This window comes from Talpa occidentalis, unplaced genomic scaffold (genome assembly GCF_014898055.3).
Source record: "Talpa occidentalis isolate TD23 unplaced genomic scaffold, MPIMG_talOcc4v2.1 talOcc4.16, whole genome shotgun sequence".
Lineage (NCBI taxonomy): Eukaryota > Metazoa > Chordata > Mammalia > Eulipotyphla > Talpidae > Talpa > Talpa occidentalis.
In genome coordinates, this window is record NW_023601653.1 from 49,756,915 (window position 1) to 49,781,449 (window position 24,535).

The following is a 24,535-nucleotide window of genomic DNA, read 5'->3' on the forward strand; positions in this document are numbered from 1 at the left end:
TTCAGCAATGGCCTGCTGCCTCAGGGGTCATTGGCTGGTCCTTTCCGGTGTCGTTGGCTGGTCCTATCCGGTGTCGTTGGCTGGTCCTTTCCGGTGTCGTTGGCTGGTCCTATCCGGTGTCGTTGGCTGGTCCTTTCCGGTGTCGTTGGCTGGTCCTATCTGGTGTCGTTGGCTGGTCCTTTCCGGTGTCGTTGGCTGGTCCTTTCGGGCATCTCCTTCACGCCAGGTCTCATCCTGTAGCTCGTGGACGTATCCATCTTCTATACCGCCATGGTGCCTCCAGCGTCGTCACAGGCAAAGTCTGTTCTCCTTAGTCCCTCCAGGTCTTCGGAGGGCTCCAATACCCGTCTGCATGGATCTTGCCGACATACGCCAATTGTAAGGGACAGGACTGGATACAGTGCAGGTTTTCTGATCCCATGCAGACTGGGTAAAGGAGGAGTCAGAGTCCTCAGTGGTTTTGCAGGTCTTTTATTTGGGGTTCACCAGGCATATGGCAGGCAGGGGTGCTGGCTGGGGGACTGGGAGGCTGGCAGACCTCCCAGCCCCCAGCAAGTCTTCACTCTATCTGGGCTCTCCGGCGTTCTCTGCTTCTGCTTCGGCTTCTCCTTCAGGTTCTGCTGCTGCTGGCTGGGGCTGCTCGCGTCCCCCCGTGACGCCGCCCTTAAAAGCACAGTCTTAGCTCAGCTGAATCCCATCTACCTATGCCCACACCCTATTCCAGGTGCCCACCATCAGGCATGCATTCAGGACAAGGATCCATCATCTATCCTGATGGCGGAAGGGCAGAAAAGCCTGATATTTTCTTTACCCTACATACCTCATTACATATTTTAAAATATTTTGGAACATTCCGAGCATAGGGATGAGAACATACTGCTTCCTGTTACCACGTAGTGTGCAAACTTGACAGCCCCATTTCCTACACATTGTGATGTGATTGCTTTTATTAAACTATATTTAATAAATTGTAGTAGGAAGTGGGCCTCCCCAGTGGCGCAGAGAGTTGAGCGCGGCACTGTGAAGCTGTCCGCAGCCTCTGCAGCACGGGTTTGATTCCTGGCTGGCCAGGGAGATTCCCACATGGCGAGGCAGACCTCTCCTGTCGTGCTCGCTGCTCCCCTCAGCAGTGTATTTCAGTCAGTCTGCCTGTTCTGTTCCCCACTCTGTCTTTGGTGAATCCTCTCACCCTTCCATGCCTGTGGCCTGTACCCAGTTCTTGTATTAAAAAAAAAAAAAAATCTTTCATGAAAAAAAATAAAGTGTAGTAGGAAGTAAGGAGCCCTCTCTGGAGAAAAGAAAAAGATGAATACCACCTGGCACCCCAGGTACCACACAGCTTTTTGAAAGCATAACAAAGTGCAAACACTTGCTCTAATTTTTTTTTAATTTAAATTGAAGTTAACACAGGTTTACAATATTGTATATGATTTAGGGGAATAGAATCACACCTTTTCAGGTGCATGTAGCCACACCACACCCACCACCAAACCACCCATAACCCACCACCACGGTCCATTAGGCCCCCCCTAGCTTTGCTCCCCACCCCACCCCTTCCCCTCTAGTTTGCTCTGTTTTTTTTTTTTTTTTTGAAACTTTGATACCATTGAGGTCATTGGCATAATCCTTCTTGATCTCAATATTGTCTTGAGATCAAGCTGTGTCTTCCTACGATAGTCACAGATTTTGTGTTTTAAAACTCCCGTGCTTAATGTTTATCTTCACTCAATAGTCGTTTGTCCATCAATGTAGATAACACTACATAGTGTGGTAATATTTACTGGTTTTTACAGTTTACATAAAAATGGAAAATGATATATATTCAGCAACTTGCATTTTTTTAACCTACATTTTCAATAGTTCATCTTAACACATGTATCTAGAGCAATATGCTAGTCTGTTACATGATTATATCACAATTTATGAATCTACGTTCCTAGTAAATGACATTTCTATTTTAATTAGAAATCAGGCTGCAATAAATATTATTATTCCCATTTCCTTTCACATGTGGAAAATTTTCTCCAAATTATATGCTAGCAGTGGAATTGTTAAAATGGACAGAAACATAGGCTTTACCAGATATTTCAAAATTGCTCTCCAAACTAGTGCTACTAATACAATGCTTACTGGCAGTATATGAGAACTACAGTTACTCTATAACCATGACTCTGGGTGCTGTCCCATTTAAATTTTGCTGCCACTTGCTTCATTCTTTCATCCAGCTAAGAAAAGAAAAAAAGAAAGAAAAGGAAAAAAATAAATTCTTTGCCATTTTGGAGCTATAGCTATCTTTTCACAGACTGTGGTTTATTTTTGTACTTTGTTTTGTGTCTTTGTTGAACATAAGAGGTTTTCAGTTTCACCAAAGTGTCATCAAACATATCAATCTTTTGCTCTACCTATTGTATCTTGTCTAAGAAAATTTCCAAAACTCAGTATCTATGCAGATATCCCATATTTTCTACCCAAGCTGCTTTTAACTGTCAAATAGCTAATCCATCTGGAATTTATTTTTGTATATGGTGTGAGAATGGGATCCAATTTTTTTTTTATTTTTTCCATATGGTTCACCAGTGTCCCAGTACCATTTACTGAACAGTCCAGCCTTTCCTCATTGACATGTAGTTCCACCTTGGTCATATTTCAAGTTTCCATATCTGCAAGTATCTGCTTCTGGGCTCTCCAGTGTGTTCCCTGGGGATTTTTTTGACTCTTCCTACGCCAATACCACATGGTCTCACTTTCTATTGCTCCATAAATTCTTGATATATTTGGTCAGATAAATCTCTCTTCTCTCACCTTATTCTTCTTCAAATTTGTCTTTGCTATTCTTGATTTTTTTGTGCTTCCATATTAATTTTAGGATTTGCTTGTCAAGTTCCATAAAGTATCTTTTTGATTTTGGTTAGAATTTTATTAAATTTATATAAAGTATTTTGGAGAGACACTGACATCTTTATTACTCTTGGATGATAGTGCATCTCTGTATTAAAATCATTTTTCTTCTTCAAATATATTTTATTTTCTTGATAAAGATCTTAACCATTGTGTACTATTCTTATTCCTAGGTATTATGTATATATATTTTCGATTTAAATTTTGAACTGGATATTGTTTTGTAGAACTTTTGTAGAACATTGTTTTGTAGAACATTTGTTTTGTAGAACTTTTGTAGAACATTGTTTTGTAGAACAATGATTATAGTATTTTTATTTGAGTACAGTCAACTTATGGAACTTTTTTTAATTAATTCTAGTAGCTTGAAAAGCTCTTAAATTTTCTTTGTTTCAAATCAATCAAAACAAATAGTTTACAAATAAGGGCAGTTTTACTGCTTCATTTTTAAATCTTAGTCTCTTACTCTTTTTTTTTTCTTACATTACATTGGATAAGACCTTTCAATATGTTGTTTACTACAAGTTGTTATAGTGATGTTCTTGCCTTGTTGATGGAAACACGTTTAAAATCTCACACTTAAGTACAATATCTGTATGTTTTTTATAGATATTCTTTCTTAAGTACTATTCCTATTTTGCCATACTCATTTTTTTGTGTACATTTGCCTGGGTCATGAAGTGCCTAGACATTTTGGTAAAACTTTATTTGGGTATGTGTGATATGGTTTCTGGAGGAGATTAATATTTCAGTCAGTACATTAAGTAAAACAGATTGCTCTTCCTAATGTGGGTGGGCCTTTTCCAATCAGTTGAAGGCTAAACATCCACAAGCTTTTGAAGTCTCAATTATGCAGTCAAATAGTAATTAAATTTTAAAATTTTACTCAGTTAAGACTTTTTCTTCTCCTATGGAAACATGCTTTTCACACCAGAAGTTTGCTAAATTCTCTGAACCCTGATTAAAATAAATTTGTACAACTCTTGCCTGACTGTCTTTGAGTTGGAGCAGGGTTTTTTCCCTGTGTTCACACTCAGACTGAAACCTGGCCTCTTTCTAGGTATCTAGCCTGCCAGCCTGTGGCCCTGAACTATATCATTGGCTCTCCTGGTTCTCAGGTTTTCAGGCTTGGACTAGAACCGCATCATTAGCTATCCTGGTCTTCATCAACTCGGTGACTACTGATCTTGAAACTTGACAGTCTCTAAAACTGCACAAACAAATCTTGCATTATTGTCCATCTATCCATCCATCCATCCACTCACCCATCCATCTACTGGTAGTGTTTCTCTGGGAAACTCTGATCAATACAATTATTGCCAGATTTTGTCCATGACTAAATTTAATCACCCTCACCACTGTTACTACCTTAGTACAAGTCATTTATCTGGGGTAGTACCATGTCCTCTTAAATAATAATCTTTTGACTCTTTCTGAAATCTATCATGCTTTCCCTAATATACATTAATCTCTACTTGTTAGCCAGGTGGTTATTTAAAACACAAACCAGAGCCTGTCATTCCTCTTCTGAACATTCTCCAAGGTTTTACCATCACCTTTTTTAGAATAAAATCCAAAGTCCTTATTTTAGAATACAAAACCATCTATGATCTGCCTCCTACAATCTCTCCAATCTTGTGTTCTATCTTTTGCTCAACACTTCCATCCACCTTGTTACTCCTTGCAACTGCCAAGCATATTCCTAAATGTTCCTTCTTGAACCTTGATCCAAACAAATGCTTATTTTTATAGTCACAGTTCTCTCTGCCTAATGCACTATCTCACTAAAACTTTTGTTTGTCTCACTTCCTTGCTTCATCCATATATCTGCTCAAAATACATGTGTCATTTCATCATCCTATTTTGCTTTACTTCATAACAATTATTACATCATGATGTTATATAGTTCAATTATTGGATTATTTGATTATTTTCTAATTCATCAACTTGAATGTAAAATCCCATGAGGCACAGACTTTTTCTCTTTATTTCTTTGTTTTATCCCCTTTGTATGGGGAAATGCCTAACACATAGTAGGTGAAAAATCAATATTTGTTAGATAAATATATAAATAAATATGTCAATATTACTACTTTTTCTTACATGTGTGACTTCCCTGTGTGATAATACAATTGATAGATTTTTCTGATATTGAAACAGTTTTACAGGGTAGGAATAAACACTACTTAAAGATGATGTGTGTGTATTTTTAATGCAATGATGAATTCAATTTGTAAAATTTTATTTAGGATTTTTATTTTTATGTTCATATAGAAATGGTTCTGTAGTTTTTTCTGTTTATAATGTCCTTGCCTAGTTTGGATATTAACAACATATGGACTCACAAATTGAGCCAGTCAGATTTTCTTCTTTTACTTGTATCGCAAATGATTTATATAAAATTGCATATATTTGGCTTTAAAAGTTTATTAAAACACACCATAAAATGCCTTAACTTGGTGTCTGGGGCAGGAGACTTGAAATTTCTTTAATAGTTACAGGTTTATTCACGTTTCTATGCTTTAGTCAAATTTGGTAAATTTTAATTTTTAGAAAATTATCCATTTCATCTAAATTTTCAATTAATTTAGTTTATACTTTCTTAGGTTGTTGAAACCATTTCTTTTCTGTGTTCTAGCCCTTACTCTTTCTATACACTTTTATGTGGCTCATCTTATTTACTATTTTTCACTAGAAGCTCCAATAATTTTTTCTTAATTTTTTTTAATATCCAGAAACTTTACTAGTGTGTGTTTCTATACTCATTGCTTTGAGCCTAGTTCATGCTATATGTGCTCTCTCAGATAACGTATCTGAAGCTACTTCCATTGATATAAACTTTTCTCAAATTGTATCTTTAAATTGTTTCATTTTATAAGAATTATGCTATTTTCTTAGGGTCAGCATGATTTATAGCTTTGATATTCTGTTGGATCTTTCACATATGATTTCCAGGTCTATCATTTTTTCTGTAATTCTTCTACTCTCCCTTTAACTTTCTAGTCTTTCCCCACCCCACCCCACTACTTTATAAAGAGTATTCTAGAACACTGCCTGTGTGTTAAGTATCTTCTCTTCTCCTTTCTGCTGATTCCAATAAGTAGCCTTTATTTGAGTGATGTTTTTATTTCCTTTCCCACTTCTTTTAAGCTTGGGAATCCAAGTTTCACTGTGTTTTGTTGCATAACCTACAATTCCTACACTCTGATGGCTATATTTAGAACTCCTATCTAATAGAATTGATGCCTTGTTAACATTTCAACATCTAAATTTAATGGCAAATACTTATTCACAGTTTTTAGATAACTGTACAGTAATGTTTAGGGAGAGTTTATGACATGTCATTAATTTTTCTTTTGTTTTCCTTATCTATTTGGATAATGGAAGTTCATTAAAAATACTCTTTCTGGGGCCTTCCTGGTGGCGCAAGGGGTTAAGTACCACACTATGAAGCAATCTGAAGTCTCTGCAGCACAAGTTCGATCCCCAGCCTGCCAGGGAGCAACCCACATGGCACAGCAGGCCTCTCCTGTCTCACTGGCTGCTCCCCTCAGCAGTGTATTTCAGTCAGTCTGCCTGTTCTGTTCCCCACTCTGTCTCTGGTGACTCCTCTCACCCCCCACATCTCTGGCCTGTACCCCAGCTCTTGTGTACATAAATAAATAAATCTTTAAAAAAAAAAAACACTCTTTCTGAAAAAACTGACATAGTTGTATGTTGTAGGAGTACAGATTGATACCTCCTCAACATAAAGTCACCACACTAGCAAAGAACCACTAACTCTCCACCATAATCCATTGAGCCCCCTTTGACTTTTGAGTTCCAACTCCCCTCTGGTAAGCCAAAGTATTATACATATTAATGTAATCTCTTTCAAAATTTCTATAACATTCTTTAAGGAAATAGAACAAACATTACTGAAATTCATGTGAAATTACAAAAGACCCTGAATAGCCATAGCAATGGCTATTCTCTGAGAAAAGAGAAGAATGGAGATACTATGCTCCCCAATTTCAAACCATCTACAAAGCTTAATTAGAACAGTATGGTATTGGAATAAAAATAGACACGTGGGCCAATGAGATAGAATGAACAGTCCAGAAATACACCCATTTTTGTATGGATAGTTAATCTGTAACAAAGAAGTCAAGAACAGACAGTGATAAGTGGTGTTGGGAAAACTGGATAGCCATATGCAAAAGAGTGAAACTAGATCACCATTTCACACCATACACAAAAATTAACTCAAAATGGATTAAAGTCTTGGGCATTAAGACCTAAAACCATAAAGGAAACACAAGCAATACAATCTGCAACAATGGCCTCAGGGGTCTCTTTGGGGAATTGGACTCCAAAGGCAAAGGAAGCAAAAGTAAAAACAAAGAAATGGGACTGTATCAAACTAAAATGCTTTTGCACAGTGAAAAAATTATCATTAAAATTAAAGGCTATTCTACCAAGTGGGAGAAAATATTCCTATTTGAATGAGGTTTCTTCTTCCTGAACTACCTCTCTACAGAATAACATATTAGGAAGGGGGCTAGAACCATATCAAGACCACCGAGGAGTCTCCTTATGATGCAGGCTTGTTGGTGCTATCGAGTTATTTCTCTCTAGCTAGTAGAGATTGATATTTCAGAGCTTCTCATAGTGCATATTTCTCCTCTCTCCTTTCTCACCAACAAACTGCTTCTGACAACATAGCTTATCTTCATGTTTATATTTTCTCTCTCAGCCTTGCCTTCCCTGCCTTTTTTTTTTTTAAAAAAAAAAGATGTATTTACTTATGCATACAAGGACTGATGTATAAACCAGAGGTATGGTGGGGAGGGGAGGTAGGAGGATTCACCAGAGACAGAGTGGGGAACAGAACAGACAGATTGACTGAAATACATTGCTGAGGGTGTAATAGGGTGGTCCCCAGGAAAGGGGGAGGTTCCAGGTTTCCTGCCCCATCCAAAAGAAGGGTGGAGCTGAGAGAGAGAGACGAAGCTGCAGAGGAGACTGAGGAAGGAAGGAAGCAGGATGGAGCCAGAAGGAGACCTGGAGGAGGCACATGGAGCAGGGATACGTGAAGAAACTGTGCTTGCCTTTTGGTCGTGGACTGGGTGACACAGATGTGGGTGAGAGACCCGTGGGGAGGTGACAGTGGCGGTTTTTGTCTTGACTTTTGATTTTGCTCTTTTCCTTCCAGATTTGTCTGGTTGTTTCTGATCCTTTTCTGTGGGTCCCCACTTGCAGGTGCTTTAGAAATGTGGCAGGCTTTGGGGCCTTGCTCTGGGCCAATCCCATTTGGATGGACTTTTACCCATGAGGGGATGGGTAATTTTGGGTGTTTGATTTAGAAACTATATTCTTTGCCTTTCCTGTATTGTTTCCTAATTGTATCAAAGTTCCTTCCCATTAAAGTCTCATATGTTTTGTGTTGATGTGGTGAATGGCAGAACCTATTTAGAGCAAGCAGGTTTTTGGGGTCTGGGCTGCCCCTCTCCCTACCCTGTAACAAGGGGAGCAGCAGGTCAGACAGGAGAGGTCTGCTGTGCCATGTAGATTAGCTCCCTGGCTGGGGATCGAACTCATGCTGCAGTGGCTGCGGATAGCTTCATAGTGCTGAGGCTTAACCCCCTGTGCCACCAGGGAGGCCCTCCTTCCCCTTCTTTTTACCAAAGGCTCTCTAGGGAAGCTTTTGCTATTAGACAATTTATCTAACTATATTGTCCTATTAAAATAAAGTTGGGCTTTCCCAGTCTTGAATTAAATTCACAGTCTCTAGAGCCCTCTCTCAGCATCTTCTTGCATCCCTGTTTAACTTCAAAAGATTTGGTAACCCTCTTTCCTATGTCAGCCTTCAGCAGTAAAGATAGTTCTTAATGTTCTAGAGTTTTAGGTTTTTATTTCTTGTTCTTCTTGTTTATTTGTTTTTGAAAAAAAATAATAAGTTTATTTTTTTAAGAATTATTTATTTATGGATACAAGAAGTGGGGTGCAAGCCAGAGATGTGGGGGGTAAGAGGATTCACCAGAGAGAGTGGGGAGCAGAACAGACAGAAACACTGAAATACACTGCTGAGGGGAGCAGCGGGGCAAGGCAGGAGAGGTCTGCTGTGCCATGTGGGCTGCTCCCTAGAACTAGCACTGCAGCGGCTGTTGAAAGCTTGATAGCGCTGTGTTTAACCCATGCACCAACAGGGAGGCTTCATGTTTATTTGTATAAATTTCGAGGAAATGAAGATGAAATGATCTTCTTTATTTATCCCTATTTAAAACTGCAAATCCTATCTTCAAATTTTAAATAGTCCCCATGACCAATAACTTTTCACATTCCCATAGAATGTCCCCACTGCTTTCATTTCTAACTCATTAGTCACATTTATTCCTTTCTTCATGACTATCTATGATTTATTTTCAGTCTTGTCTAATTAAATTTTGGAAGTAAGGACATAATGTTTACAGAGCATAAAGAACAATTTACTTTTGAGCCTTGACTACAACCCATGGCATATATTTCAGGATTATATTATTTTTCTAAATTAGTGGTTCTTAGTATAGAATTACAGTTAAGAAAATTTTATAATTATATGTTCAATAAAAAGATCACAGTGAAATTGAGGAAAGATTTTTTTCTCTATGATAAGCAGCAAACATGATGATATATAAATACAGGTGAAATGTCACAGTTCCTTCCAAAATATACACATTACCATGAAGATCACTATACAAAATTATGTTTAATTTGAAAATGGTAAGCTAATAGAAATAAGTATTATTCTGAAACAGCATGGAAATTAATGATAAAAAAAAAGTACATCTACCATCTCAAAGATTGCAGGCAACCATTGGAAGTGTCTTTTCCTTTAATTACTTAAGGAATCTAGTATATAATTAGAGAAACAGGGAATTAAAAAAAATAAAATGTTAGTTTATCAGATAGGTAGGGGGAGACCCAGTTTCATGATACATTTCAGGCTACATTTTATGGAAGTATAGGGTTTTATTAAACTTCCTGTTTCTGCTGGCTGCATGCTTGGGGAGCTGTGGAGGGCCATGATATTGTAGCAAATTTTGGATGTAAATTTATATCTTTGGCATTAAATGAAAGATAAAATTATCGGAAATCTGAAAATATTTTTGCTTGTCTAACAATTTGATCTTAGGAGTTACAGTATACCACCTTAGAGAGGGAGAGGGACAGAATTGATGTCAAGAGTCTAAATATTGGCTTGAGCTGTTGGCACGTTTTCCATGGGAGACAACTGGGGTTTGATGAATGCTTCCCAAGAAGAACACTTCAATATTCCCCATCATGGGCCCACATGTAATCTGTGGGCAGAAAGGGCTGAAAGCTAGTCCTCAGATGATTAAAGTAACTTGGTCAAAGGTAGAATTAAACCTAGACTCTAGAACAGTATTTCTAGTTAAACTAGTGAACATAAGAGATTTCAATTTGCATCCTGACTTTTGAAGCAAAATAATGAATCAACAAATGCATACATGAATGATTTGCTGCTAAATGAAAACTTCCCTCCTTCCCCCAATATGCAGAGTTTCTTTGTTTCATGGTCAAACTTGCTAAGCACTTATAAATTAGATAGCCAAGTTCTCTAACAAAGAATTTGTTGCCACAGCTGCACCAGTTCTCTCTCCCCCTTCTCTGATTTTTGGGGGACTAGAAACCAGTGTGGTTTGTTTTTGTACATAGTGACTTGGCCCCGATCACAGGAAGACCACAAAAGAGTCTGATAACACATTTGGACTCAGACTCACCATGCAAAAATAAAACTATAGGGCCAAATACCACTTTTTTGTTTTCAAGCTTATGCTTGAAACACTGAAGTTGTTATGTTGTTGCTGTTGTGTGCTTCCTGCTGACACTACATGCCCATGGTAGTGAGCCTCCCTCAGGACTTGCAGCTGGTCATGGTGCCACAGGAAAAGAGCAGGGGACGCAGACCTTGTCACTCAAAGCTTCCATATGGAAAGGATACACGAGTCTTCCCATCACTTTGCATCAGGAAAGTAAGTCACATGGCCCCACAGGGCTTCAATGAGAGAGTGGTTTGGTAGTCCAAGCTACCATTTTGTCTTTTAGGGACAGGTCTGGGCATGTCATGTGTAAGAACGTATTTTTTTCAGATTATGTTCTACAAAACACAGAAAATAAAGCTATTCCCTTCCTCTCTTAGTTAACAATAAGAAGTACAACTACTGACACATTGATAGAAGGAAACAAAAGAGTAACTAATAATGACTGTAACTGGTAATATTGCTGCTTTTCAAGTCAGCCAGTGTTTCAGAATATGAAATGCCACGTGGGCAGTGTCTTGGGGGACTGCAGGCCTTCACTCATGCTTTTCAAAATGATTGTTCTTCCTAGAAATCATTCACTTTATCATTGAGTGTCCTGTTATCTTCTGACCTGAATCAGTCTAAATCTAATCAATATCCTTAGAAATTATATTAAAAATGTGAAGGATATTTTATCATAAGTGTAAAATAAGTAACAATTGTTTTCATGTTTTAACTGTGTACCTATTGATTTAAGCATGATGCCATGCAGAGTCATTGATCACGTAATGCTTGCTCTTGAGATGAGGATATATTATAGATAGAGGCAGAGGTTAGAATAGAGAAGATACACAGTGATCACTTGAGGATCATATGCCACATAGTTTCCAAAGGAAATGGTTTTTAAATGTGTTGCAGTTGCTGGATCCCACTCACATGAAATCTTATATGCAGGCACATGTGAAAGCAGAGCTCTGCTGATGGGTGGGAAACGGTGCCCTCAATATCTCCTGTTAGACCCCCTTATCTTAATTCCTTGCAACCCTAAAATTTCTTCTAAGAAACTCTTGGAGTTTTTGAAGTTCAACTGGGGAGTGGGACGGGGAAGAAACTCTCCAAATCCCTGTTGGATACATACATACATAAATTTTGTCCAAAATACTTGAAGACAGATGTATTTAATAAACACTAGCCTTGGAGAGGTAGTGATTTCCTGCTATATGTTTTGGAATATCGATGCCACAGACCAGGGTATGATTTTCAAATAGAAATTAATAGTGGAGAGAGAAGTAGAAAAGGGGTAAAGGATGAGAGTTGGTAAAGTTTTTTTCTCATCATAGCACAGAACTAACTAAATGATGGTTGATAGATAAACACACCAGACCTTCCAAATACAAATTTCTGTAGATGACATATTATGAGAATTACTGCTGATTTTGCTCCTCAAGTCTCCCCAGTGACTATGTCAACTAATGGGCAGGATGGGGCCTGAGCCAAATGTCTCCAGGCATTTGAAGGATTCGTGTACTCAGTAAGTGGAATCCCAGATAGACCTGGAATTGATTGCAATATATTAAGTTTAAAAATCAATGGAATTCTGGGCCTCCCCAGTGGTGCAGCAGTTGAGTGCTGGGTTTCGAAGCTGCCCGCGGCCTCTGCGGCGCCAGTTCGATCCCCGGCTGCTCCCTGGCCACCGGAGGAGGGTCCTGCATGGCGCACAGACCTCTCCTGCTGCCCGCTGCTCCCCTCAGCAGTGTACTTCGGTCCTTCTGCCTGCTCTGCTCCCCGCTCTGGCTCTGGTGAATTCTCTCACCCTCCCGCGCTTCTGACTGTACCCAGTGCTTGTATAAACAAAACAAACAAACAAACAAATAAATAAATAAATAAAACATGCCTCTATTAAAAAAAAAAATCAATGGAATTCTGAGACTAGTTCAGTTCTTGTCTTACCAAAATCTGTGAGGTAAGGTCTTGAGTATAAAACAACCCAAAGCCTGAGACATTGGCGCTGTCTAGTAACTACATCTTGAACCTAGAGAGGAAGATGAAACCTTTAGTAATTCTGTTCCCATTCACTTTCTATTTCTGCCACATCAGCACAAAACAAATGGGATGGAAAGCACATCGAGGATAGGGAAAGAAAATGCATTTGTATTTTTAAATTTAGGATTATGAGAGTCTAGAATTTCCAGGACTCAGCACTCATGTATTGTTCAGTAGTTTAGGACCTCGGAGTCCGGTAAGTCATGGACTTCCTCATTCACTTGATTTTAAGGATGAGGTCTTAAAAAGGAGCTAGACAGAAAAATGGATGTGTTATAGTCCATGAGTAGCAAAGAGAAGTTAGAGTTAATCAGAGGAGGAGAGATTTCATTTGAGAAAAACATTCAGGAAAATTTGGAGGAAAGGGTGATTAGTGAGAAAGGACAGTAAAAGTAGCTGTTGTTTAAATGCTGGGGATAAACACAGGAGCTCAATTACATATTTGCTTGGGGGAGAAGAAAACAAGAGAGTGTCACTGGAAATGTTTGGTGACAGAATAGTATCAAGAGATACTCCTTGTTGGGAAGACACATGTAATTATTGATGTCTTAGTCTCATTTATTTGCAATCCCTCCAAGTTGTCTGAAGTAGCTACTATATCAAGCATGGCTGGGCAAGCTATGCACAGCACCAGGAAGTACATCTGATAGCATGACATAAATGTCATGGATTTGTATATTTGTTACACATAGATACCATGATTCACATATCATACTAATAGCCCCTACTTAAGTTAAGTGCCATGAGAAAGGGGTACTTTTTGCTAAATTGCACAAAGGTATTCTATGTGCTAGCAACCATCCTCATAAATAATGAAAGAAGTGTTTATTTTCCTGCAGAATCACTTCAGCTCTATCTAAGATGTGCCTTGACCACAAGAACAGATGAATCATTTCCCATTTATTTTTATTCAGATGCTCATAAATGAAGTCTACAATGCTCACTAGATCTTTAAACTCTTTTGGCATCCTGAAAAATCACCGGGGATGAACCCAAACTATTTGCTTTATCATATAAGATGGGGATCAAGTGGTTCCAAACAGAAAAAGAATAATTGAACTTGGCAAAGGAAACAATGTTTTTTTCTGGATTGTTTACTGCCTAGTAACCACTTAAAATATTTCTGGAATGAATTAATAACCATAGAAACCATCATCTCTAGAATCATCCAAGCTATGCACAGCACCAGGACGTACATCTGATAGCATGACATAAATGTCATGGATTTGTATATTTGTTACACATAGATACCATGAGTCAGGATTAGTCCAAAAGCTAGGTATTGAAGACTTATTAGGATACATAATATCAATGGCAATAATGATGATAAAACTGATGAGATATGATTATACTTTAAGTAGATTCCACCAACTGATTCTGACTACCCTCTTGGGGCTTTCTAAAACACAGCTGTCTATAATATCCAGTCAGCTGTTCTCCTTTCTTTCCATTTTTAGCCCAATATCCACTTTCTGATTGGATCTTTCTGACACTTGACATTTTCATCAAGAGAAGAAAAATCATTTCAAATCCAAAGGATAAGCACCATCCTTAAAAAGGTCATAAAACACTAGGAGTTGCTCTTTAGCCATAGATTTTGAAGATAAGTCCAAAGAAAACAGAGGACAGGGTTTGGAACAAGCTTGGTATACTTCATCATCAGGGGCTGTGTTACAGAGTATGAGAAGGCTTTGGGGGAATTCAAGCACCAGTGGAAAGGAAGGTTTTGCTTGCATTGGCCATCATAAATATGTTTTGACAATAAACAAATGGGTGTTCATAAGACACGCATGTCTGATGTGGAAGGAAAGCCTATTTGCACCAAATAAATTACAGAAACAGTTCAAGAGCAGTTCATCCTAGTGAAAATATTATCCATGAACTACTGGCAGGTTTGGGTCAGGTTAGGTTATCTTTTGTATGAGTGTCAGCTACATTTGCTAAACCTGCCCGAGGGCAGCATGCTGTGACTTGTACACCTTTCAGTGTTTAGCAGAAACTGTACACACTTTGTATTTCAGAGCCTTACAAACCCCACTTTTCTCCTCTTGGGATCAGTTTCTCTCCTTGACTATCTCTGAGCTTGGAAATCACCTCTCTCTGCCCTCAGGTCCCCTTGCCCCTGCCTGTTCTTTATGACTACTTTCCAAATGAGTGCCCGGGATGAAGGCCAGGCCAACGGGTGCCAATCCTGTACAAATCACAGAGCCGACACAGCTGATCCAAAGGGTATCATCTATTCCAAGTCCAGTTCTTCAGTTCACTGAAAGTGAATGGCTTTGAAAGTATAGCCAGCAAAAACAATGAAGTAAGGATCTTTGGGGAGCATTAATTTCATCAAAATTTTTGAAAAATTTCAGACATTTGTAAATTTTGGCTTTTTAGAACACTACTAGAATAATATATAAAAGAAGTATATATTATTAAATTAAAATGGAATAACTCAGCAGGGTCCCTTTGGTGTCCAAGTCTCTACACAAGAACGAACATGGAATTCATGGATGGCTAACAAGGCAGATGGACACTTCCCAGTGGCTGACAACACAGTCTTCAGAGTTGGCGAACAGCACTTTCTCTGCTATGATCTGCCAGGGTTTGCAAAGAAAGCAAAGCCTTCGAGTCAAAAGTCTATCTGTAGGATTTTCAGAGCACCCACAAATTGGAATAGGTATCTGAGACTCTGTCTCAATTACCTTCTGTCTCTTGGTAATTAAGTCCTTTAGGAATAAAGTATGCAAAAGACTTGGTATATTTTGTTGTTTTTTAATAGTATATCTTTCCTGGACAAGACATTCCCTTTCCACTTTAAAAAAAAAAAATAGCAGGAGCAGGTGTTTCTCCTTTCTCTGCTTGTAATATGCTATCCTGTATCGGGAGCTTCAAGGCAAAAGAGAAGTATCTGAGCTTTCCTAATAACAGAGAATGATTGAAACTGAGCCTCAATCCCTTCACCCATAAAAGAGAATGATAGAAACAGACTCCTCGCACTCAGAAGCCATGAAGAGAATAACATATGAAAGGAAATAGTCAGGCCTTATAGAAACATAATTCTCTATTCTGAATTGTTTCTTGCTATCTGTGGCCAGCCCATGACATCCCAGTGGATGCACACTGAACAGTGGTGCATGATGCCAATTTATGTCAACATGGACACTACCAGTGGAGGTTGATAAAAAACCACACCCTCACCAGTAATTTGGGCTTTGTGGACTGGGGTTGGCCCATGGTATCTCTAACAAGACTAAGATTTGATGACTACTGCTTAACAAGCACAAATCTCCCTCTCCTTCAGGACATTTCCGTAAATAAAATCCATGAATCCTGTAGCTGTCTTTGGCTTACCAATGGGAACCTGATTTCCAGAACTCCCTGTAATTATCTACCTGCTACAGAACTCTGCTTCAGTCCAATGATGGGTCCTAAATATGAAAGTCCATGAAATGTGACCTACCTGATAGTAAAAACTTGAATGAAGGGATGGCAAAGAAAGCAGATCTCTAATTCATTAAACAAGACTGCCTTGTCATCACTAATCTGGGGAAATGTGCTATTTATTAAATTGGCTAATAATCTTACAGATGCTGCAATTTCATTAATGATTTTATTAAAACAGTGTGAAAAACAAGAGGAAATAGTAATTTTTAATTTCCTTCTTTCTTGCCGCAGATGGGCTTAATTATTAATAATGTCCCAAGTCTCTCTTAAGCATTATGAGACCTATAACTGTTAAGTCTAACTCAATATGCTCTTCAAAGAATTCTGAACTTTGTAAAGCACCAAAAAAAAAAAAAAAAAAAAAGAAAAAGAAAAAAAAAGATCAGTTACCAGTTCATTATTTTTCATTCTCATTCACCTCTGAACTTCCTGGTTCTGTCTGGGGCCAAAGCAAAAATTGCCAAAACACCACGGGAAAGGCTGCTCTCACAGTATTTCTGGCTCACCAAAAATTTCTTGAGAAAGCCAGTTTCCATGACATTTCAGTTCCAATTTTACAGACCCAAGAAAACTCAGGATAGTTCAGATAAAGTTCAGATAAGCATTCAAATTCTCAGTTACTTATGCCAGATGAACCACTAAGTCATTTGACATGTTCACATCACTGTTTTAGAATAACAACCAAAAAAACTGATTAAAATTCGGATCCAATGTGGACAATTTTGGAGGAGTATAATGTACTGAGGAGTCACTAGAGATGAATGGATAATTTGTTCTTTTTGAAAACCTAAAAATGCAAAATAAAAAGGATGACCCTGTGGTTTATTTTAGGTATAAGGAAGATTTGGATGAAGTAACCTAGCAACATAAAACACTGAACAACAGTCTGCCTGACAAAAGTTACTGTGGGAACCAATGCAAGATGTAATTTGGGGGAAAGAACTTTGCCCACCTGTTTATCTTTCTTAGCTCTCTCTTCTCCCTCCTTCCTTCCAAATGGAAATGATAATACCAACACCATCAGAATACCAGAAGGTAGAAGGAACTAGTAATCCTAAACCTGAAACTCCTCTGAAAGTCAGTTTCTCCTATTGGCATGAGATGGGATAGAGAGAGGAAAAAGATTAACTTAACTTTCAGATAATCAGGTATCAACTTACTTTGGGGCTAGAAATTATCCTCTGTGGCAAGAACTAAATTCTGAATCATTCCAAGGGTAAATGATTCAACAGTGAATTTACTTACTGGAGAATCATAAAAACCATCATCAAAAAAAACCCTAAAATATTACATGTACCTCAGAGTCTCAGTGGAACATAACATATCCCGTGAAGCTTGGTGTAGTGGGGTTCTGTTCTTGGCTCTCATCCAAAGAGATTCAGATACTGTTAGTGTTGATGACATGGTTCCACTGAGAACAATTCTTTGTGGCAAAGGCCTAAGGAGCACGATACAGCAGAACTCTCTATCATATACAGTAATTCAGTAAACCACGTTTTAAGAAATTGTCCCTAATAGGCCTCCCTGGTGGTGCAGGGGTTAAGGACAGTGCTATCAAGCTATTGCCAGCCAATGCAGCATGAGTCTGATCCCTGGCTGGCCAGGGAGAAACTCACATGGCACAGCAGAACTCTCCTGACTCGCCCGCTGCTCCCCTCAGCAGTGTATTTCAGTAGTTCGCCTTTTCTGCTTCCCACTCTGTCTCTGGTGAATCCTCTCACTACCCCCCCACCTCTGGCTTACACCCCAGTTCTTGTATGCACAAATAAATAAATCTTTGAAAAAATAAAAAGAAATAAAGTGCCCTTAATAACAATGAAAAGAGACTCTAGTATGTTAATCATTCTATTCCATTTTGTGGCCAGTCCTCTCACCTCCCAGGAGGTATATAGGCATTAACAATTTTCCTCACCTAACATAAATCTCCACTTATTCTTAACTAATGGGAAAGTATCTACTTGCAGGGAGGAGAAAAGTATTTTGGATTTTTCAGTTGAGTTTATAACTATAAAAACACATTTTAAAAGAATAATTTCAGTTCAGACAGCCAGGTTGAATGATCGAATAAGGAAAAATTGATTAATGCCTACAATTTTAAAGTACCTACTATGTCTACTTACATTATACTCCATCATCCTGCCACTGAACTTGAAAGCTGAACTACTCATATTGCTTGTCTATGTTTACCACACTTAGTAATTACTGATTCATACTTCAGAAGGCTACACTTGCCTTCCAAGAATAAATTTATAAGAATAAATGCCTCAGGCATCCCTGGTGCCACAAGGGGTTAAGTCTCAGCACTATCAAGCTATCAGCAGCCACTGCAGCACAGTTCTATTCCCAGCCAGGAAGCTGACCCACATGGCACAGCAGACCTCTCCTGTCTCACCCGCTGCTCCCCTCAGCCAATACTATCAATTCTTCAGTTTTCAGAAAGGTAAGGTAAGTAAATAATTAACTCCAATTAATGAACCCTAACAAATATTAAACAAAATGTAAATTATCAGAAATATATAGTGTCAATTAAATTCATATTTAAGCTCTAACTTAATACTCACATATTTTGAAAGGAATAAACTATTCCATGATAGTCCATGATCAGGAAAACATAACATAATTAAGATGCTCTACAAATATCATCCCTGAAACATATACAGTATTGTAAGCCAATGTTACCTCAATAAAAATAAATATCAATGAGTATGAGTCTTAATATTCACTAGATCGAAATCACTTGGACAATTCAACATGTTCATCTGACTAATGAAAGCTTGGGAAATAAAAATGCATTTGACTTCATTCTCTTCCCTTGACCACTGATTTAAACAGGAAACATGACTTATAGTAAACAGTAAAGGAAGGGATTATAAAAATACAAAGTCTGGAAGATAAACATGGCAATGTGGACTACAAATACTTAAATCTCTAGTTATCTTTAAATATGGCCACTTTATTAAATGCGACTGTGTTAGTTGCTCTCCTATGCACTGTACACATGTTGCATCGTTTAACTTACTGAAATTAATACAAAGCATCTTCAACATAGATATTATCACCATTACTTGCAGATGGAAAAACTGAGGCTGAGAAGCATGAAGCTAACTTGTCTGTATTCACACATCTAGTAAGAGAGAGACTCTATTGGTTTTTAAACCTAGGTCTGTTTAACTTAAAGTTTATTCACTATTCACTGTGACATCTGTTCTACTTGAGCATAATATGCTGTATCACACTATAAATATTGCAGTGGCAAATGCTAGATGGTGTCAACCAATGAAAGTCAGTTATGTGAGTCATTATTATATCAACTGTTCTTTTCACATTGTACCAATGCACACATTGCTCATATCGTCTCAAGCACTTCCTCCTATAGACAAATGCTTCCAGCTCTACATACTCAGATCTTACTTTTTACTCTGCTATTAAATTAAGTTTTCAGTTGTTTTTAATGGATTGACAAAATTTGGAAATGTGTCAAAAAATGAAATTATTTCACCCATTGTGAAAGTGATACCTACTTTTTATACATATACTGCTATACATAATCTATCATTACTGTATGTGAAAGGGTCTCTCCTCTTTAATTTTAATTTTCTTGCTGTTACAGCAGATTGCAAAAAAAAAAAAATAGGAGGGAAATACTGCCAAGGTTAGAATACTGGGGTAATCAATGAAGTTGAGAACTTGAGCTATAATCTTTATTTTAGCATCAAGCTAATTTGTTTGTGTTCACATATGTAGCAAGAGATAGACTAGATTTGTTTTTAAATTCAAGCTTGACACATGAACTGAAAGAAGGAACTAAAAAGATGACTGAATGGAAGACAGCAAGGTACAGTCTTTTGAGATGTGGAGGGCTGTCAGTCTTCAGCTACTCCGGAGGGCAGTCATGTGAAATAGACCAGATCCTGGAAAGTTGTGTCTGCCTTTATTTAAGACCTCTTAGGTGGTACAGAGGTCAGTTCCTGAGAGTAGACTGGCTTCACTCTAGAATATAACCAGCCTGACTATCACTATCACGTTTGTGAATAGGCTTCAGACAAGCTGAATAGTAGAGACAGCCGTTGATAAGAAGAATCCTCCACAGGAGATGCAGATGATTAGAGAGGATGGCAGGGGACAGCAAAACAGAATCCAGAGTGGCTAAGAGTAGACTAAAGTCTGGGAGAGAAATCTGTGGAGAAAGATGCAGACATTCCTTGGGCATCTGAAAAGCCATAGCTCTCACAGATTCCTGAGGAGACAGGAGGCAAAAGTCTAGGAAACCCTGCAAGTTTCATACTGGCTGAAGTAAGGCATTCACATTTCTTAAATCTTTTGGGGACTTCTAAATCTCCCCTGCTACCCCCACCATATGCTGTCCCTTAAAACCAAAAATGGTGTTTCAATTACTGGTGAAAAGCTATTGTCACATTGAATTCTTGATGTTCTGTAAATTTTAGATAACCTTTCAAGAAGTATTCTTCAAAAATTTGAAAATAAAAGTAAAATATGAGTTTCAAAAAATATATGAAATTTAATTGGAAAAAAAACACCTCTCCCACCACTAGTGGGATATGTTTAATTGTGGGTTCCTCTAAAATGACAAGTTTATACCCAGCAGGACTGTCCTCTCCATGAGCATAATTGCTCAGTCCTGCAGATGCAAGAGAAGGACTAAAGGTTGCTGTTGGCAGGAGGGAGAAGCTCTCCCCCAAAATAATGCAGCTCCCTCCAGCTCTGGATTGTAAGGTTGTCTAAAATCCAAACTGCTATTAAATTCAAATTCAAGAGTGGAGGTAAGGCCTGAACATCACATTAGATATTCTAGCCAAGCTAAAACTGTACCCACAAACTTGCATTCTGATGAATTTTAAATGTCTGATAGATTTCCTATTGGGATTACTATACCAGTACTTTTAGAAAAAGTTTGATATTGTCTCTAAGGAAGTGGAAAGAAAAAGAATTTGTTTACTTCCTGATGGAGAGAGTGGGGAGGAGTTGGAAACCCTAGCAGTAGGGTCATGGGAGGTGATGGTGGCCATCTTTAAGTGAAACTGTATCTATGAATCTCCAAGGTTAAGTTCAGAAGGAGGGGCCTCCTTGGTGGTGCAAAGGGATTAGCACTGCACTATCAAGCAATCTGCAGCCTCTGCAGCATGAATTCGATCCCCAGCTGGCCAGGGAGCAACCCACATGGCACAGCAGACCTCTCCTGACTTGCCTGCTGCTCCCCTCAGCAGTGTATTTCAGTCAGTCTGCCTGTTCTGTTCCCCGCTCTGTCTCTGGTCAATCCTCTCACTCCTTCATCTCTGGCCTACACCCCAGCTCTTGCATGCATAAATAAATAAATCTTTTTTAAAAAAAATAAAGTTCTTAAAATATTTTTTTTTAAAAAGTGTTCAGAAGAAGAATTGCAGGTGGATTTTTCCCTGGCTTTTCACTCTTCATCTCTCATTGAAATGCAACTGCACTTCCAAAATATAAGATGTACCATTACCAGGGCCAATAGAATCCAGTAGAACTGAACATTGAGCCATTATAACATGGAGCGGTCTTAAAATAGGTCAGTTCTTGAGCCCATGAGCACTGCTAATATTAGGTTGACTGAAGGAGGGACAAAGATTCTGAGTTTTATTGTCATAAAAGAGGCTGAGGTTACTGCTGCTGTTTTTGTCTTCTTATCCTTTTTGCTAGAAGCAGGAGGAAAGCATATAGAACAGGAGCAAAACAAGATTTGGTGAACCCTTAGGATCATGAGTGGTAGGAGAGCTACAACCTCTTCTTTTCCCATTTGCATCACAAAATTACATTGCTAACCTAAGTGTAGTCCTTACTTCTATACTGAATGCTGAAACATATGCAAACATTTCACAAATCACAATGGTCCTCCTGAGTCTCTCAATAGTTTCCATCTCAGGTCTCACATGGAAGGGGGGATGTGTAATGGTGATGTACAGGGATAACACAAATGGGAACTCCCAAGCCAAGACCATAGGACTGTGGATTTTGTTCCCCTCAACCAGAATTAAGAAATTTCTTGTGATAAAGTTTTGCCACCATGGGAGTGGGAGAAAAAAAATGAAACAAATGGTGTTGCAGATTCTGACAATGCAAGGCAAATAGACAAAATTAATTAAAGAGGGTACTTTCAGAATCAAAAATATAAAAACTATGCTTTTTGTTTTTAATGTGAATGATGTATGAACTCCTATACAGGAAAGGATGGGGCTTACATTTCATATTCACTTGGAACCCCCATGCATGAGATGGAACACTTAAAACATGCAATTAATACTGCTAATAAATATTCTCTGTATTAATCGAGGGGCACAATGGTGATTTTTTTTTTTTTTGTACTTTCATCTTGTCCTCCCAAAGTATTAGAAGGCAAATACTACTTTTTCCCCACATTCCTCTGTTCAAGAGAAGTGTCTCTGGGCTTGCATAAGATAGTCTCTCCCCTGTAAACCAGGGTACATTCTATTTGTGGTCCCTGTTAAAATGTCTAGCACAATACCAGACACCAACTAGACACTGAAGTATGGTTGGCTGATTTGTGAGACAGCAGACATGATCTCTGAGGGCAAAATGTGTGTCTCACCCCAATTTACATTTGGGAACCTCATCTTGGTAGCCTGAAATAGGCCAGGGTGGGAGCTTTTACATGATGGAAATTGGTGAGCTGACTTTAGATGTTCTGGACATTAGTACTGAGTCTTATTCTTTCTTTTTCATTCCACCTAAGTTTTTATTTATTTATTTATTTATTAAAGATTTGTTTGTTTATTTACACATAGAAGAACTGGGGTGTAGGCCAGAGGTGTGGAGGGTGAGAGGATCCACCAGAGACAGAATGGGGAGCAGAACAGGCAGGTGTACTGAAAAATACTGCTAAGGGGAGCAGTGGGCAAGACAGGAGAGATCTGCTGTGCCATGTAGGTTAGCTCCCTGGCCAGGGATGAAACTCAGGCCTTAGCAGTGATAGTGCTAAGACTTAACCCCTAGGCCACCAGGGAGGCCCTAAACTATGTTGTTTATACAGAGCCCCTAATATTTTACATGAGAATTGTATTGTGAATAACTGTATCTTCTACAAATCACCTTTAATTATTAAAGAAAAGTTCTTATTTGGTGTGTGCCTTTCTAGATCATTTTGATCAACCATCTTCAAATAAGATTTAATTATTTCTTTACTCTGTTTATATATACAGCAGTTATTAAAGGAAAATGGTGTTATTGTATTTTTACAATACAATATTGTATTATTAAATATTTAGAGAAAGTATTATTAAACAATTAGAAAAAACTCTAAAAAAACACACATTTTAATGATCAGTCAACTACTTTTTCTAGTTTATAAAATTAGAAAGTTAGTTATGTACTAGAAAGTTAATTTCATTGCATTAGAATTAGTCTTTGGAGGACTTCTGACAAAATATTTGCTATTTTAATCTGTTCAATTTTCAAATATGGACACTTTCAATTTTCAAATATGGACACTTATTTTCCAGAACTTGCATTGGAGACTATGGTCTTTGGATCTGAGATCTTTGTATGGGAAGAATATGGTCAGCACTCTCTGGAAAGGCAGTAGAGTGGATCGTGGTACAGGTTCAAGGAAAATTGCCAGGGTTCTAGACCCAGCTATCCCCTTTATCTGTGAAACCTTAGGAAAGACACCTAGCTTCTCAGTGTCTCAGTTTTCTCATACATACAATGGGAATGATAGCAGAGCTGAGGATGAAGGACATAAATATGGTACATGTAAAACACTTAAGAGTGTTTGGCAAAAACTTGTTTAATTATTGTTATTTATTATTACTTTTGAGCATAATTGTTACACATTCTGGATACTTAATATACATTTCTGAATTGGTTAACTAAATGATTAGCCATTAGCATGGAGCAAAGGAACATAGAATGAGTGCTACTAAGCACCGGGAATGTAGCGGTGAACAAGATAGGCAAGGTCACTAAGCTCATAAAGTTTACATTTTGCTGCTATATGGTGTAGCCCAAAATGTCTAGGGAGTTGATCTCAGTGTTTAGGGACTGAGAGATGCATCTGAATTGTAAATTTGCTGACAAGTAGGTGATAGAGATTGTATTAAACCCAGCATGAATGATAGGATAAAGATTTGGCTGTATGCAACAGAGGCTCAAAATAGCCATCATATAAAGAAGATAAAAAGTTCTTTCTGATGTAACTGTCCAAAGGTGGACAGTCTAAGGCTCCACAAGATGGTGAAGGGAATCAGGTCCTCTGTCTTAGGACTCCGACTTTGCTGGGATATTCTCAGTCTTCGAGGTTCTCATCACACCCACATTCCAAACAATGGGTTGGAGAACAGAGGGAAAACATTAAAGCAGACTGCAAGGGAAATGACATT

At 38.2% G+C, this 24,535-nt stretch overlaps 1 long non-coding RNA gene across 1 annotated transcript in view; it reads right to left on the reverse strand.

The window, feature by feature from the left end:
- Window positions 1-2,185: 2,185 nt before the first annotated feature.
- Window positions 2,186-24,535, reverse strand: part of LOC129145975 (uncharacterized) — a 43,164-nt gene continuing 20,814 nt past the window's right edge. The window contains exon 3 of the long non-coding RNA XR_008552241.1: window positions 2,186-2,225. This is a non-coding gene — a long non-coding RNA (uncharacterized LOC129145975). The remainder of the gene's footprint in view (window positions 2,226-24,535) is intronic.